This window comes from Phoca vitulina, unplaced genomic scaffold (assembly GCF_004348235.1).
Source record: "Phoca vitulina isolate PV1807 unplaced genomic scaffold, GSC_HSeal_1.0 scaffold51, whole genome shotgun sequence".
Classification (NCBI taxonomy): domain Eukaryota; kingdom Metazoa; phylum Chordata; class Mammalia; order Carnivora; family Phocidae; genus Phoca; species Phoca vitulina.
The window spans coordinates 10,214,589-10,223,867 of record NW_022589754.1 but is presented as its reverse complement, the minus strand read 5'-3'; the positions used below and the strand labels follow the sequence as shown (position 1 = coordinate 10,223,867).

Genomic DNA, 9,279 nt, shown 5'->3' with positions numbered 1-9,279 from the left:
TCTCCTGACCTTGAGCATACAGAAAATCTGCTAAGGGTGGCTAACCCATACACTGGCTATTTAGCCTGCTTTGCTCCAAAACCCATGCCCTTGTGCTCTAGTGTGACTGTTCTTCTTAGTCAAAGCTTCATCCATTCCAGAGCAGCTAGACCCTACCCCAGATGACCAGCCAGTGCAGGCCCCTGCCAAAGCATGTCTCTGAAGTTTGGAGTTTTAAAAGTCAGCAGGCTTGGCTAAGATAGAGCCCAAAGTGAACTGCACTGCTACAGGCAGGGAAGCAACCCAGAGAAAGACTGCACAAAAACAGCAATCTGAAATATTGCCTGTCTTTTCTGGGACATGAAGGGAACATATTCTTTCTTCTGGGAGTGCTTCCCTGAGAACAGCAAAGCATGGCGACACCTTTCCGGGGACAAAGAAGCTGGCTGGCACCATTTCCTCCCCCACCCCTCAGCATAAGCATAAAAAGACACAGTGCTAACACTGGCTGCCTAACCTGCTTACAAAAAATCCTGCCCCCTGGGTTCTGCTGGTACTACCATTCACTGACAAGTGGGCCTCAGTCCCACTGCATCAGGCTCCTTCTCCAGAAGACCAGCAGAAAACCCTTCCCACACTATATCTACCACCAGAAACTTCTACAAGGCTTCAGTTCTAGTGGAAGTAGCATCAGGGCTCATTTAACAAGCAGACGAGAGCACATCTAGTAAAACTCACCACACTCTGGCCAAGATCCAAACACTGCCCACTGCAGGCAAGGAAAGCTTCTGGAGACCACTGGCCTGAAGGATACAGCAACCAAAACACAGTAGGAAAATGCATGCAGCATACACCAGAGACAAACCCTGAAGCACCAGGCCCTCCCTGGACACTATATGGCTCTTCTTCATAAAGCCATTACTCTCAGGAGCAGGAAAGATAAGAGGCTTTTCTAACACACAAAGAAGACAAGGACTTAGACAAAATGCCAAGATGGAATAATTAATCCCAAAAGAAATAATAAGAAAAGGTCACAGCCAGAGATCTAAGCAAAACAGATAAAAGTAACATGCCTGGTGGAGAATTTTAAGCAAAAATCGTAAGGATATTTGCTCGGCTACGGAAAAGCAAAGAAGACATCAGGGAGACCCATACTGCAGAGAAAAAAGAGTTAAAAAACAATCAGTCAGAAAATAAAAATATAATAACTGATATTCAAAACAGATTGGATGTAACTACCACAAGGATGGAAGAAGCAGAGGGAAAATAAGTGATATAGAAGATAAAATACTGGAAAATAAGCTGAACGAAAGAAAAAAATTGTCACGGAGCATGCCAATAAACATAGGGAACTCAGCGATTCCATCAAACATAATAACATTTGTATTACAGGAATCCCAGAAGAAGAGAGACTAAAGGGGGCAGAAGGTTTATTTGAGGAAACAATAGCTGAAGACTTCCCTAATCTGGGTAAGGAAATAGACATTGAAATCCAGGAGTAACAGAGAATTCCCATCAAAATCAACAAAAGAAGGCCAATACCATGACATATTGTAATTAAATTTGCAAAATATGTTTTTTTGCAATGGGTTTGCTGCCAGAACACAGGTGTCATGAAAACCACGCTCAACCTAAACCAAAATGGGAAAGGAAAAGACTCACATCAACATCGTCATCATTGGACATGTAGATTCAGGTAAGTCTACCGCTACTGGTCATCTGATCTACCAATGTGGTGGGATCGACAAAAGAACTATCGAAGATTTTGAGAAGGAGGCTGCTGAGACGGGAAAAGGCTCCTTCAAGTATACCTGGGTCTTGGATAAACTGAAGCTGAACATGAATGTGGTATCACCATTGATATCTCCCTGTGGAAATTCAAGACCAGCAAGTATTATGCGACCATCATTGATATTCCAGGACACGGAGACTTTATTAAAAACATGATTACAGGCATGTCTCAGGCTGACTGTGCTGTCTTGATTGTTGCTGCTGGTGTTGGTGAATTTGAAGCAAGTATCTCCAAGAATGGGCAGACCCTGGAGCATGCCCTTCTGGCTTACACACTGGGTGTAAAACAGCTAACTGTTGATGTTAACAAAATGGATTCCACTGAGCCACCCTACAGCCAGAGAGATACGAGGAAATCGTTAAGGAAGTCAGCACCTACATTAAGAAAATTGGCTACAACCCCGACACAGTAGCATTTGTGCTAATTTCTCATTGGAATGGTGACAACATGCTGGAGCCAAGGGCTAACATGCCTTGGTTCAAGGGATGGAAAGCCACCCGTAAAGGTGGGAATGCCAGTGGAACCACACCGCTTGAAGCTCTGGTTTGCATTCTGCTGCCAACTCGTCCAACTGACAAGCCCTTACATCTGCTTTTCCAGGACGTCTACGAAATTGGTGGTATTGGTACTGTCCCTGTGGGCTGAGTGGAGACTGGTGTTCTTAAACCTGGCATGGTGGTCACCTTTGCTCCAGTCAATGTTGTAACTGAAGTAAAGTTTGTTGAAATGCACCTTGAGGCTTTGAGTGAGGCTCTTCCTGGGGACAATGTGGGCTTCAATGTCAAGAATGTATCTGTCAAAGATGTTCATCATGGCAATGTGGCTGGTGACAGAAAAAATGACCCACCCATGGAAGCAGCTGGCTTCACAGCTCAGGTGATTATCCTGGACCATCCAGGCCAAATCAGTGCTGGATATGCACCTGTGCTGGATTGTCACACAGCTCACATTGCTTGCAAGTTTGCTGAGCTGAAGGAGAAGATAGATCGTCATTCTGGAAAAAAGCTAGAAGATGGTCCCAAGTTCTTGAAATCTGGTGATGCTGCCATTGTTGATATGGTTTCTGGCAAGCTTATGTGTGTTGAGAGCATCTCTGACTATCCTCCTCTGGGCCATTTTGCTGTTTGTGACATGAGACAGACAGTTGCTGTGGGTGTCATCAAAGCAGATTGCTAGAACTGATTCATGAATTCTGTTAAATTGCAGGATAAAAATCAATGTACAGAAATCTGTTGCATTTCTATATACAAATAGTGAAGCAGCAGAAAGAAAAATCAAGGAATCAATCCCATTTACAATCGCACCAAAAACCGTAAGATACCTAGGAATAAACCTAACCAAAGAGGTAAAAGAACTGTACTCTGAAAAATAGAAAACACTTATGAAAGAAATTGAACATAACAAAAAGAAATGGAATAACATTCTATGCTTATGAATTGGAAGAAAAAATATTGTTAAAATGTCTATACTACCCAAAGCAGTCTACACATGTAATGATCCCTATCAAAGTACTGCCAGCATTTTTCACAGAGCTAGAAAAATCCTAAAATTTGTATGGAACCAGAAAGACCCCAAATAGCCAATGCAATCTTGAAAAAGAGAAGCAAAGGTGGAGGCATCACAATTCCAGACTTCAAGTTATATTGCAAAGCTTAGTGGTCAAGACAGTATGGCACTAGTGCAAAAAGAGACAAATAGATCAATGGAACAGAATAGAAAACTCAGAAATGGACCTACAGCTATATGGTCAACTTTTCTTCAACAAATCATGAAAGAATATCCAATGGGAAAAAAGAGTCTCTTCAACAAATGGTGTGAAAACTACAGTAACATGCAGAAGAATAAAACTGGACCACTTTCTTACACCATACACACACACAAACTCAAAATGGATTTAAAAATTTAATATGAGTCCTGAAACCACAATAATCCTAGCAGAGAGTACAGGCAGTAACGTCTTTGACATTGGTTATAGCAAATTCTTTCTAGATAGGTCCTCTGAGCTAAAGGAAACAAAAGTAAAAATAAACTATTTGAACTACATCAAAATAAAAAGCTTTTGCACAGCAAAGGAAACAATCAAGAAAACTAAAAGGCAACCTACAGAATGTGAGAAGATATTTGCAAATGACATATCTGATAAAGGGCTAGTATCCAAAATCTATAAAGAACTGCTAAAACTTAACACCCAGAAAACAAATAATGCAGTAAAAAAATGGGCAGAAAGCATGAATATACTTTATTCCAAAGAAGACATACAGATGGCTGATGGACACATGAAAAGATGCTCAAAATCACTCATCATCATGGAAATACAAATCAAAACTACAATGAGATATCATCTCATACCTGTCAGAATGACTAAAATTAGCAACATGGGAAACAGGTGTTGGTAAGGATGCAAAGCAAGTGAAACACTCTTACACTGTTTGTGGGAAGGCAAACTGGTGCAGCTACTCTGGAAAACAATATGGAAGCTCTTCAAAAAGTTAAAAATTGAGCTACACTATGATCCAGCAATAGCACTACTAACTATTTACTCAAAGGATACAAAAATACTAATTGAAGGGATAAATGTACCCTGATTTTTTAAAGATTTTATTGTTTTTTTTATTTTTAAGAGAAAGAAAGAGATTAATGGGGGGGGGGGGGCAGAGGGAGAGGGAGAGAGAGAATCTTAAGCAGGCTTCATGCCCAGTGTAGAGCCTGATGTGGGCCTCAATCTCACAACCCTGAGATCATGACCTGAGCTGAAATCAGGAGTCAGATGCTTAACCAATTGAGCCACCCAGGCACCACTGTACCCTGATTTTTATAGCAGCATTATCAACAATAGCCAAATTATGGAAAGAGCCCAGATGTCCATCGACTGATGAGTGGATAAAGAACATAGTGGTATATAAATACAATAGAATATTACTCAGCAATAATAAAGAATGAAATCTTGCCATTTGCAAGGATGTGGATGGAGCTAAAGAGTACTATGCTATGCGAAATAAGTCAGTCAGAGAATGATAAATACCATATGATTTCACTCATATGAGGAATTTGGTTGAGTGTGTGTTGGGTATTAAGGAGAGACCTTGTTGTGATGAGCACTGGATGGTGTATGTATGTGATGAATCCCTGAATTCTACACCTGAAACTAATATGGCACTGTATATAAACTAACTGGAAGTTAAATAAAAACTTCAAAATAAAATAAGATATAATAAAATTTAGGAAGCAAAACAAGATAAAATATATTATTTTAACCCTAAAAATCCACCAAATACCAGCATAGGAACTGGGCAATTTATATCAAAATTTAATTGTAGTAGACTGTGAGTATTGTTCTCTCCTTTGGATTACTGTAAAATTTCTAATTTTTATAATGAGATATATTATTGTTATAATAATGAAAAAAAGCAGTAAGTTATCTTTTAAAATCCCGAACTAGAAAATGAGCAATACAAAGGAAAAGATAAGTTGGGGTGAGGGCAGGGGTGGGATTCAGCCAATATAACATGAAAAAGAAAATTCAACCTAACAATTTTAAAAGACCACTTTAAAAAATAATACTCTTTTCATTTCTCAAGCTGGCAAAGATATTTTTAAAGATATATTTCAAGGGAGTATCCCAATATTCATGGCAGCAGAAATATGCCAATTTATTTTTTTAAAAAAAAACAGTGAGTGAAGGAAAGGAAGAGCAGTTGATTCTTTTTTGTGACACTCTCCTGCCACCTACAGAAAACTATTTTAAAAACAACCAAGAAATTATTACTTTGACCTAAAATCCACTGCAGCAGATATACCCCCAAATAAATAAGCAGAAGAAACTTGATATTCCTCTTGAAATTTTGGCTTCTCTGTGGTTACAGAAATAAAATGGAGATGGAGAAGTAGGAAATCACAGACCCATCTTGCAAATGCACAAATATCAAATTAAGGCAAGGAGGAGATTAATATGAATAGGAACAGATGCACTGAAGCATAAGGAATAGAGAACATCTCCTGGAATGTAAGAAATAACTCATCCACTATAAAAGAACTGAAATCATACAGAGTGTATTACCTGACAAGAATGTAGTCAAACCAGAAAACAACAGAAAGACAACAGGAAAATCTCAAAACACTTGGGAAGTACGTAACACACTTAATAATCAATGGGTCAAATTAGAAATCCAAAGGAAATAAAAAATAATTAGAACTAAATGAAAATATCAGTGCAACGTAGTACAGTATATGAGATGCAACTAAAAACAGTGCTGAGAGGGAAATTTATACCACTAAATACATGTTTTAGTAAAGAAGAAAGTTCTTAAGTCTATAAATTCCTACCTTAAGAAACTATAATAACCCACCCTTCCATACCACTTCCATGGCCACAGCCAGACTCAGTGGGTGAGTGACCTGCCCCCCCACCGCATGCCACTTCTGCAGCCACTGCCAGATCCATCTAGCAGGTGAGCACAGCCTACCAAGGTAATGTTCCTTGTGCGCCTACCTCTGGTGGCCAAGGTGGATTTCATTTCTGGGACCAATGAGTCTAAAACAATTAGAATGTTAGTTCAAGAGACAACAAAACCTAGGGCAAACTCAAAAGATAAGGTTCATTTTTTACACAAACCCACTCCTTCAAGACTGGGAGAGATAGCTGTTTCTACCTAATACATGGAAACAAACACAGAGAGCCATGTAAAATAAAGAATATGAAATATGTTCCAAACAAAAGAACAAGAAGAAAACACTGGGGGGAAAACCTTAATGGATTAGACATAAGTAATTTATCTGATAAGAACTCAAAGTAATAGTCATAAGGATGCTCACTGAACTCAGGAGAAGAATGGCTGAACACAGTGAAAATCCCGCAAAGAGATAGGAAATATAAGAAAATAACAAACAGAAGTCAGACAGTTGAAGGTTAAAGTAACTAAACAAAAAAAAATATACACCAGAGTGATTCAGCAGTGGACCAGATGAAGAAGAAGGAAAAATTAGTAAGAAAGGGTAGAGGAACTCACCCAAACAGGGCAACAAAAAACGAAGGCAAAAAATGAAGATAGCTTAAGGGATGTATGTGAGAACATCATGCAGAATAACATTTGCATTATAGGGGTCTCAGGAGGAAAAAAGACAAAGAGAAAACATATTGGAAGAAATAATAGCTGAAAACTTCTCTAGCCTGGGGAAGAAAACAGAAACCTAGATCCAGGAAGTCTACAGAGTTCAAAATAAGATGAAACCAAAGAGACTCACACCAAGACACATTATATTTAAACTGTCAAAAGTTAAAGATTAAGACAGAGTATTAAAAGCAGCAAGAAGAAACAACTTGTTATATACAAGGGTACCCCCATGAGATTATCAGCAGATTTTTCACCAAAAACTTTGCAGGCCAGAGTATACTGGCATGATATATTCAAAGTGTTGGGGAAAAAAAAAACCCTTCAATCCAAGAATACTCTACCTGGTGAGATTAGCATTAAGAATTGAATGAAATAACAAGTTTCCCAGATAAGCATAAGCTAAAGGAGTTCACCACCATTAAACTGGCCCCACAAGAAATGTTGAAGAGACTGCTTTAGCCTGAAAAGAAAACACACTAATTAGCAAAGAGAAAATGTATGAAAGTAAAAATTTCACAAATAAAGGTAAATGTATATTAAAGGAAGTGGATTAAACATTAATAAAGCTAGTGTGAAGGTTTAAAAGACAAAAGCTCTAAAAATAAGTATAACTATGTAAATCCTCAACCAAGTATTAGAATACCAAATTCAGCAATACATTGAAAACATCATACACCAATATCAAGTGGGATTTATTCCAGGGATGCAACCCAGTTCAAAATCTGCAAATATGTTAACATGATACATCACATTAACAAAGTGAAAAATAAAAATCATATGATGAATTCAATAAATACAGAAAAAGCAGTTGACAAATTCAACATGCACTTAAGATAAAAACTCTCAACAGAGGTGGTATGGAAGGAATGTACCTCAACATAATTAAAGCCATATAAGTCAAGACAGCAGCTATCATCATACTCAATGGTGAAGAGATGAAAGTTTTACTTTCAGATCAGGAGCAATATAAGGATGCCCAGTCTCACCACTTTTATTCAACATAGAAATGGAAGTCTTAGCCAGAGCAATTAGGCAGGAAAAAGGTAAAAGGTAGCCATATGGGAAAGAAAGAAGTAAAACTGTAACTATTGGCCAATGACACGATCTTAGACTCCACCAAAAAACTCAGAACTAATAAATTCAGTAAAGTTGCAAGGTATAAAATCAATGTACAAAAATCTGTTGCATACTTATATATTAACAATGAACTATCATAAAAAGAAATTAAGAAAACAGCTCATCCCATTTATCCCCCAAATCCCATTTACAATTGCATCAAAAATAATAAAATATCAAGGAATAAATTTAATCAAGGTGGGTAAGATCCTATACACTGAAAAATATAGGACACTAATTAAAGAAATTGAAAAAAACACAAATAAATGGAAAGATATTCCATGCTCAAAGATAGGAAAAATCACCATTTTTCTGATATCCATATTACCAAAAGCAATCTACAGATTCAATGCAATCTCTAACAAAATTCCAATAACATTTTTCACAGAAATGGAACAAACAATACTAAAATTTGTGTGGGACTACAAAAGGTCCTGAACAACCAAAGCAATCTTGAGAAAGAAGAACAAAGCTGGAGTCAATACATTGCTAGATTTCAAACTATATTACAAAGTTATAGTAATCTAAACAATATGACATTGACATAAAAATAGACACATAGATCAATGAAACAGAACGGAGACTTCAAAAATAAAGGCATGCATAACCGGTCAATTAACTTACAACAAAGGAAGCAAGAATATACAATGGGAAAGGAATAGTCTCTTCAGTAAATGGTGCTGAGAAAATTGGTCACCCACATGCAATGGAATGAAGCTTTTTTCTTTAAAAAATTTTTTTTATTTTTTATTTTATTTTATTTTATTTAAGATTTTTTTTAATTTATTTATTTGATAGAGAGGCACAGAGCGAGAGAGGGAACACAAGCAGGGGCAGTGGGAGAGGGAGAAACAGGCTCCCCGCTGAGCAGGGAGCTCGACAAAGGGCTCGATCCCAGGGCCCTGGGATCATGACCTGAGCCGAAGGCAGACGCTCAACGACTGAGCCACCCAGGTGCCCCTAAAATTTTTTTTAGAGATTTTATTTATTTATTTGAGAGAGAGAGAGAGAACATGAGCAGGGCGGGGGAGGAGCAGAAGGAGAGGCAGAAGCAGACTCCCTGCTGAGGAGGGAGACCAACAGACAACTCAGTCCTAAGACCCTGAGATCATGACCTGAGCCTAATGCAGATTCTTAACCGACTGAGCCACCCAGGTGCCCAGGACCATATCTTATACCACACACAAAAATTACCTCAAAATAACAGTTGAGATGTATTTTGACATGAATTCTGAGAATTAATAAGGGAAATAGAATCCACAGAACTTTCTGACTAACTGG

At 38.0% G+C, this 9,279-nt stretch overlaps 1 pseudogene; it reads left to right on the top strand.

The window, feature by feature from the left end:
* Positions 1-1,620: 1,620 nt before the first annotated feature.
* LOC116621850 lies at positions 1,621-2,947 on the top strand (annotated as a pseudogene).
* Positions 2,948-9,279: the final 6,332 nt, after the last annotated feature.